At 34.6% G+C, this 8,872-nt stretch overlaps 1 non-coding gene across 1 annotated transcript; it reads left to right on the top strand.

Moving 5' to 3' along the window:
* The first annotated feature begins 8,414 nt into the window (after positions 1 to 8,414).
* On the top strand, positions 8,415 to 8,516 carry LOC117063777. The gene has a single exon (XR_004429067.1). It is a non-coding gene; the product is annotated as a small nucleolar RNA U13 (small nucleolar RNA).
* Positions 8,517 to 8,872: the final 356 nt, after the last annotated feature.

Below are 8,872 nucleotides of genomic sequence, written 5' to 3'. Positions count from 1 at the left end.
GTTGTGTCTGAAATATTTCCCATCTGACTCTGGGCTGGCTTAAGTCCTGTATTGTGGCTCACATCATTGATTACTCATTAACTTGCTCAATAATTCTTTTGCCATTGATTTCTTAGTAACCCACATCAATCTATACAGGAATTGACCTTATCAAATCTGACCATTTTATATTTGAGCTAAGTCACAGCTCAAGTGACTTGATTATTTCTATATTATATAATCAAACAATGTCTTTATTCACCTGACATTTTTTAGACTCAATAAAGTCTAGCAATTTGGCTTAGGCAGCACAGTCAAGATCTGTCATTATCTGTGTGTTGGCATATGAAGTGAACATCACTGAAAAAGCTCTTTGGAGATCATTAGCCTAATAAATTCTGTTACATTTGTGAATACAGCTCTCCTCCTTCCCTAGCCTGGGACTCTACCAAAAAACCGTAATGAAACTGAGAAAATGTTAAGTTACTATATTATGAACAGTATATGTTTGTAGAGTTTTGTGTGAAATGAACTCAAAATTTTTTAAATCCTGAGATGAATATTTGAACTTCCATCATTTTCACTGCAGTTTAAAAACATACTACATGAAACAGTAACTATAATTCACTTAAATAAAAAAATATATAAACTTAACCTGTAGAATGGGTAAGGATAACTGACAAAACAAAATTGCAAGTTCTGTTTTAACATTTCCTCTGTTCTTATCGCCATCTCTTCATACACTCTGACACATTTCTTTGAATATATACAGATATATAAAACATACATAGAAATTTGTATTTATATACATTATTTTCAACTTAAAGGCATAATTTGTATAAAAAGTAAAATTTCTCTAGCATGCCATTAAACAGAATTGCTTATATATGTATGTGTATGTATTTGTAGGTCTGTATGTGTGTACATATATGTGTGTGTATATATATATATATATGCACACACACCCATATATTTTTTTTTTCTGGTCTCTGTGCTGTAGAAATAGACAGTCTAGTGTACTGGTTATACATATGTTTTCTGGATCCAGGGCTTCATATTAGCTACATACTTACTAATTATATAAACTTGGGTAACTTGGTTTATATAAATTTGGGTAACTTAATGTATATAAACTTGGGTAACTTAATTTTTCTATAATTAATTTTCTACACATGTAAGCTGAAAATAAGAAAAATAAGAAGGTGGAGGAGGAGAAGGAGGTGGAGAAGAAAAGGAAAAACACTGGGTTAATTTAAGGAATAAATAAATTAAAAATCTTAGAATAATAATGACATGGAGAAGTAATTTTTTTTTTTTTTTAATTTCACAGTGAGAATAAAAGTTTTAACAGGATTCAACAGGAACAATAAAATATCTTCACTCCTGGCTTCTCCATGTCATGCTAGACTAATTTTTAGTGTTTGTTTAAATAATCAATTCAAGATTCTGATTTATGTTTTTAATGTGGCAGTTAACATATGAGTCTTATCAAAGAATTGCCATGACAAAACAAAACTTCCCAAAAGTACTTCCCAAACGTTATTTGAGCACAATATTTTACAAGGAAAAAAATAGGAAAAGATGTTAAATAACGTGTTTATTTTTCAAAAAATATCTACATTATAGTTTGCCACTAAATTGTAAAACATTTGGTTCCAACTAACTAAATTCAGTTCCATATTTCATTTCTAAAGATAAATTTATAAATAACGACTAACCAGATTTTGCTTCTTAATTTCTACACTACGTAAGTTTAAATGCAAAGTTTTCCTGTATTTATGTCAGTGATTTTTAGATTTTGGACATTTTCAGTATCATTTAATTGCTATATTATTAGATAGCCATGACATAGCTATCTATCTCTGCTGTATATTAAAATTTAGCCATTAACATTTAAAACTTACATGAATGAACTCGTTCTGAAAATTAAATAACTATCTACGTTACCTCACACTTACTAAGAAAATTGGCTTGGTTCACTGAGTATTTAAAAACAGTTATTCCAGAAAGACATATTAACTTATTTTTAGGAAATGGTAATCGTCATTGTATATAGAGCTATTTGATTTATTATGACTATGTGAAATCGTTTTAGTATTTTATGTGCAGAAGGTTGAACTAATCATACCTCTCAGTTCCCAGCACATGAGTATCATTAATTGTTTTGAGCTGTGTCTCTTTAATCACATATGTGTGTGTGTGTGTGTGTGTCCATGCATATCTTCCCTTTTAATTTCACATACTATTCACATTCTATTCCCTTCATAGGTAACCATATTAATATTTTTAACAAATTATTTATTTGCATGTCTTCTTTATTTTTATATGCATATATTTTAATTTTAATTAAATGATACATACGTTAATGTAGCATCATAAGAAACAGAAGAAGATGAAGTCCAAAAAGTAATGATTGGTTTACTGGAACAAACTCTCCTGAAATGTGAAGTAAAATAACCACTCAATTTTATATATTGGAGTTAGCAACATATCAATAACCTTTACAATTGCAGGCAAGTTGAAATTGTAAGGCTACATTATAGACACCTGGTAAAAAGATGAACAGAAAGCTACTTTAAACTACTACTTCTGGATATCCACAGGACAGAAAACTGTGGTGATTTTGTTTTCATTGGAGTTTTGTTGGATGGTTGGTAAATTTTTTTAATGAAAATAAAATGAACAAACAGAAAAAATATTTGTGGCAAAAAAATTCAGTTGAGCAGGAAAAATGTGCAAACAAAGAAGAGTGAAATGAAGATAAGAAGATAGTTCAAAGTATACTCTTCCTGAGAAACCTGATAGGAATCAGATTAAAAACACAGGTGGAGAATTCAGCTATTATTATATGATCTAAGTAAGAAATGGTAGTTTGTTTTTTTGTTTGTTTGTTTCTTTGGGGGGTGGAGTGTTGATGCTGTTTGTTTGTTTGTTTTTATTTTTTATTTGTTTTATTTATTTTTTTTTGAGACAGAGTCTTGCTCTGTAGCCAGGCTGTAGTGCAGTGGAGTGAGCTCAGCTCACTGCAACCTCTGCCTCCCAGGTTCAATTGATTCTCCTGCCTCAGCGTCCAGAGTAGCTGGGACTACAAGCGCACGCCACCAAGCCAAGCTAATTTATGTATTTTTAGTAGAGATGGAGTTTCACCATGTTGGCCAGGATGGTCTCGATCTCTCGACCTTGTGATCTGGCAGCCTCGGCCTCCCAAAGTCCTGGGATTACAGGAGAAATGATAGTTATAAGAAGCAAGTAGTTTTAAGCAAACTAGATGGAAATTTGAGAGTTCATATCATACGACTACAGTTCCTTTTTTAAATTTCAGAGAAAGAGGCTTATATGGATAAGGTGTGAAGAAAGAGGAAAGGGTTTAAATGTTCTATGGTGAGAAAAAGAGATTGAGACGACTTAAATAAATATTTCCTGGGAGATCTGAGCTCACTTGCAGCCAATAAATTTATAGTAACTATAACACTGACAGTTTGTGTTGTTCACACTACTGTAATAATAATATCTATTTATGTATACATATGTGGATGACAACATTTGCATCTATTGGTTGTAGGATTTGCCAATTAGGTATAACTAAAGGGATCTTGGCATATCTTTTTTTTAATTATTATATTTTATGTTCTAGGGTACATGTGCACAAAGTGCAGGTTTGTTACATATGTATACATGTGCCATGTTGGTGTGCTGCACCCATTGACTTGTCATTTACATTAAGTATACCTCCTAACGCAATCTCTCCCCCCCCACCCCATAATAGGCCCCGGTGTGTGATGTTCCCCTTCCTGTGTCCAAGTATTCTCATTGTTTAATTCCTACCTATGAGTGAGAACATGTAGTGTCTGGTTTTCTGTTCTTGTGATAGTTTGCTGAGAATGATGGTTTCCAGCTGTATCCATGTGCCTACAAAGGACATGAACTCACCCTTTTTTATGGTTGCATAGCATTCCAAGGTGTATATGTGCCACACTTTCTTAATCCAGTCTGTCACTGATGCATATTTAGGTTGGTTCCAAATATTTGCTATTGTGAATAGTGCCACAGTAAACATATGTGTGCATGTGTCTTTATAGTAGCATGTTTATAATCGTTTTGGTATATACCCAGTAATGGGATGGCTGGGTCATATGATATTTACAACTCCAGATCCTTGAGGAATCACCGCATCATCTTTCACAATGGTTGAACTAGTTTACAGTCCCACCAACAGTGTAAAACTGTTCCCATTTCTCCACATCTTCTCCAGCACCTGTTGTTTCCTGACTTTTTAATGATAGCCAGTTTAACTGGTGTGGGATGGTATCTCATTGTGGCTTTGATTTGCATTTCTCTGATGGCGAGTGATGATGAACATTTTTTCGTGTGTCCATTGGCTGCATAAATGTCTTCTTTTGAGAAGTGGCAGTTCATATCCTTTGCCGACTTTTTGATGGGGTTGTTTTTTTTTTTTTTGGTTGTTGTTTCTTGTAAATTTGTTTGAGTTCTTTGTAAGTTCTGTATATTAGCCCTTTGTCAGAGGAGTAGATTGCAAAAGTTTTCTCCCATTCTGTAGGTTGTCTGTTCACTCTGATGGTAGTTTCTTTTGCTGTGCAGAAGCTCTTTAGTTTAATTAGATCCTATTTGTCAATTTTTGCTTTTTTTGCCATTGCTTTTGGTGTTTTAGACATGAAGTCCTTACCCATGAAAACTGGCACAAGACAGGGATGCCTTCTCTCACCACTCCTATTCAACATAGTGTTGGAAGTTCTGGCCAGGGCAATCAGGCAAGAGAAAGAAAGTGTATTCAGTTAGGAAAAGAGGAAGTCAAATTGTCCCTGTTTTCAGGTGACATGATTGTATATTTAGAAAACCCCATCATCTCAGCCCCAAATCTCCTTAAGCTGATAAGCAACTTCAGCAAAGTCTCAGGATACAAAATCAATGTGCAAAAATCACAAGCATTCTTATATAACAATAACAGACAAACAGAGAGCCAAATCATGAGAGAACTCCCATTCACAATTGCTTCAAAGACAATAAAATACCTAGGAATCCAACTTATAAGGGATGTGAAGGACCTCTTCAAGGAGAACTACAAACAATTGCTCAATGAAATAAAACAGGACACAAACAAATGGAAGAACATTTCATGCTCATGGATAGGAAGAGTCAACATCGTGAAAATGTCCATACTGCCCAAGGTAATTTATACATTCAATGCCATCCCCATTAAGCTACCAATGACTTTCTTCACAAAATTAGGAAAAACTACTTTAAAGTTCATATGGAACCAAAAAAGAGCCCACATAGCCAAGACAATCCTAAGCCAAAAGAATAACGCTAGAGGCAACATGCTACCTGACTTCAAACTATACTACAAGGCTACAGTAACCAAAACAGCATGGTACTGGTACCAAAACAGATGTATAGACCAATGGAACAGAACAGAGCCCTCAGAAATAATACCACACATCTACAACCATCTGATCTTTGACAAACCTGACAAAAACAAGAAATGGGGAAAGGATTCCCTATTTAATAAATGGTGCTGGGAAAACTGGCTAGCCATAAGTAGAAAGCTGAAACTGGTTCCCTTCCTTACACCTTATACAAAAATTAATTCAAGATGGATTAGAGACTTAAATGTTAGACCTAAAACCTAAAAACCCTAGAAGAAAACCTAGGCAATACCATTCAGAACATAGGCATATCTTAATTAAGAGGAAATGATACAATGTACCATGGAGTAAAGAATTTGTGAAGGAAAAGAAATAAAAAAGAAGATAGATTAATAGGAAGAAATATCAAGGAAAATATGTAATTGGAGTATTTGAATAAGCCTTAAAATGACTGCTTGAAAAATAATTTAGAATGGAAAATTATTTCCTGTAATACATAAGGTAAAACATGTGAGTGTAGACTAGTAAAGCCATGTAAAACATGGAATTTGGAGGAAGTAAACAAGTTGAGTAACTAGGGCATGGGATGTGTTGCCCATAAAAATCATTGTCACTTGGAATGTTAGCAGCATTTGAATTGGTTAGGAAAATCACATGCAAGAGAGAAAATGTTCAGGAATAAGGAAGATTTTCTTAGAGGGTAGTGGATTACATACTAATTGCAAGAGGGGTGTATTAGTGTTCTCTAGAGGGACAGAACTAATAGGATTATCTATCTATCTATCTATCTATCTATCTACCTATCTATCTATCTATAAAGGGGAATTTATTAAGTATTAACTCACATGATCACAAGGTGCCACAGTAGGCTGTCTGCAAGCTGAGGAGCAAGGAGAGCCTGTCTGAGTCCTTTAACTGAAGAACTTGGAGTCTGATGTTCTAGGGCATCCAGCATGGGAGAAAGATGTAGGCTGGGAAGCTGGGGCAGTCTAATCTTTTCACATTTTTCTGCCAGCTTTATGTTCTAGCCTTGCTGACAGTTGATTAGATGGTGCCTACCCACATTAAAGGTGGGTCTGCCTTTCTCAGTCCACTGACTCAAATGTTAATCTCCTTTGGCAATAGCCTCACAGACATATCCAGGATCAATACTTTGGATCCTTCATCCAATCACATCGACACTCAATATTAACCATCACAAGAGGGACACGATAGATAGGAAGAGACGTAAAGAAACAGCAAGAGTGTAGAAGAATAATAAGGAAATGACTTTGGAGAGCAAGTGAGATTATATAATCCCATTTCCTTACACTGAGATAAATGCCATTTATAAAAAGATGTCTTCAATGAATTCAATATTATTAGTTGATATACCAATTTTAGTTAAGACCAGGCACGGTGGTTCATACCTGAAATCCCAGAACTTACAGAGGTGGAGGGAGGAGCATAACTTGATCCCAGGAGTTGGAGACCTGCCTGGATAACACACAAAGACTCCGTTCCCTACAAAAAGAAATAAAATAGACAATAATCCCCCCAAAAAATTTAGTAAAGTACAAAATATGATTAAAGAATATTCAAAGAAGCATTCTGGGATAATGGGTTTGAATAAATGAGATATTTGTTAAAACAAGTGTTGCTCAACTCCCAGAAGTAAGAGGAAAGATTATTATACAGGAAGGGAGTGATATGTGGGAGTAGTATGTGTCAGGGATAGGAACTACAGAGAGAAGATAGAGAACCCTCCAGGAGGTGGTGAGATGATCCAAGTGGCTTATGTGTTATTGATAATCAAGAAAAACGTGAGTCTAAGAGAAGACAGACAGACTTAAATTTGAAGGACAACTGAAGAAGGCTGATCAGAAATGCAAAGAGACTAAAGATAGACCTAGATTTATTTTATTTTATTTTATTTTGGTAGACTTTTTATATGATTTGAAGAGACACAAAAATGTAATGCTCATAGAAGGATGAAAATCTGAAAATAGAGATAATTTGCTTTATAAAACTAGAATAAACTTGTTAACAGAAATTGATGAGCATATTTAAAATTCTAAAACAATTTGTCATAAATACATTAGATGTTCAAATCCAAAATAAAACACCAGCAAACAGAATGAAACAACATATTAAAAATATAATACGTTATTATGAACCAGATACTTCCCAGAACTCTGCAGATTGATTAACATTAGAAAATATGTTTACATATGTATACACATACACACACTCCATATCAGCAAATAAGAAAAACAGCTTGATAATCCCAGTAGATATTAAAAAGTTCTTTGATTACATTCAGTATGCATTAATCATAAACTGTGAGTTATGGGAATTTAATGATAAAGAACATGAATTATAAAATGATTCAGCATGGTCCAGACGTGCTAGCTTATGCCTGTAATCCCAACACTTTGCGAGACCGAGGCAGGCAAATCATTTGAGGTCAGGAGTTCAAGACCAATGTGGCTGACATGGTGAAACCCAGTCTCTACTGAAAATATATACATTAGCTGGGCATGGTGGCACACACCTGTAATCCTAGCTACTCTGAAAGCTGAGGCACTAGAATCTCTTGAACCCGAAAGCTGAGTTTGCAAGATCGTGTCACTGCACTCCAGCCTGGGTGACAGAGAAACTCAGTGTCAAAAAAAAAAAAAAAAAAAGGAAAAGAAAAAAGAGTCAGCATAATGCAGACTTCAAGGCCTTGGGTTGGCTTTTACCTACATCCTAGTATCATCTCAGATACCCTTTTCACCGCATATTTTATCCCGCCTCAGGACCACCATTTGTGTTGATCTCTGTTCCTCTAATGTTGGCTTTCCTCTTGATCTAATCTAATACTTTCGGTTCCCAGAAAAAAGTGCTATGGCCACCAGATTAATAAAATCCTTTAATTATTTGCTATTATATCACCAAATCCATCTTCTAAAACTATTACACTTCTATATAATTTCTCTATTTCCTTTTAAACTAGTTTAATAAACTACACAGAGATAGAAGTTGTTAGGTCTTGCTATGGTTTGAATATTCTCTATAACTCATGCTGAGATCCATTTGTAGTTCAGAAATATGACTGTTGTTTTTTCATGCTCATATGAGATCTGGCTCCCTAAATCCTTGCTATGATATCAGTATATTACCTATCTGGTGTGAAAAAGAAAAGACAAAAGGAAATAAAACTTGGACACCACAGAGAGTTCCCATCAGTAAGAAGGCTCTCACCAGATCCAGCCCCTCATTCTTAGAATTCTCAGTCTCCAAAACTGTAAGAAATGAATTCCTTTTTAAATAAATTGCCCAGTTTCCAGGATTGTTTTAACAAGCAACAGAAAATGGATGAAGACTGAACTGTCTCCTGATGTAGATATTGGAGCCAAAACTTTATACTCATTACTTAATTAGAGGATTTTCACAGGGTAAATATTCAAGGGAGGCAGGGCTGAATTCTACATCAGAAGATAATATCTCAGAAGAATAGATGTTAATTTTTATTCTCCCCTAGGAAC

Source organism: Trachypithecus francoisi, unplaced genomic scaffold, assembly GCF_009764315.1.
Source record: "Trachypithecus francoisi isolate TF-2019V2 unplaced genomic scaffold, Tfra_2.0 Lachesis_group18, whole genome shotgun sequence".
NCBI lineage: Eukaryota > Metazoa > Chordata > Mammalia > Primates > Cercopithecidae > Trachypithecus > Trachypithecus francoisi.
The sequence above is the reverse complement of the archived record's forward strand: the minus strand, read 5'-3'. Positions and strand labels throughout refer to the sequence as shown.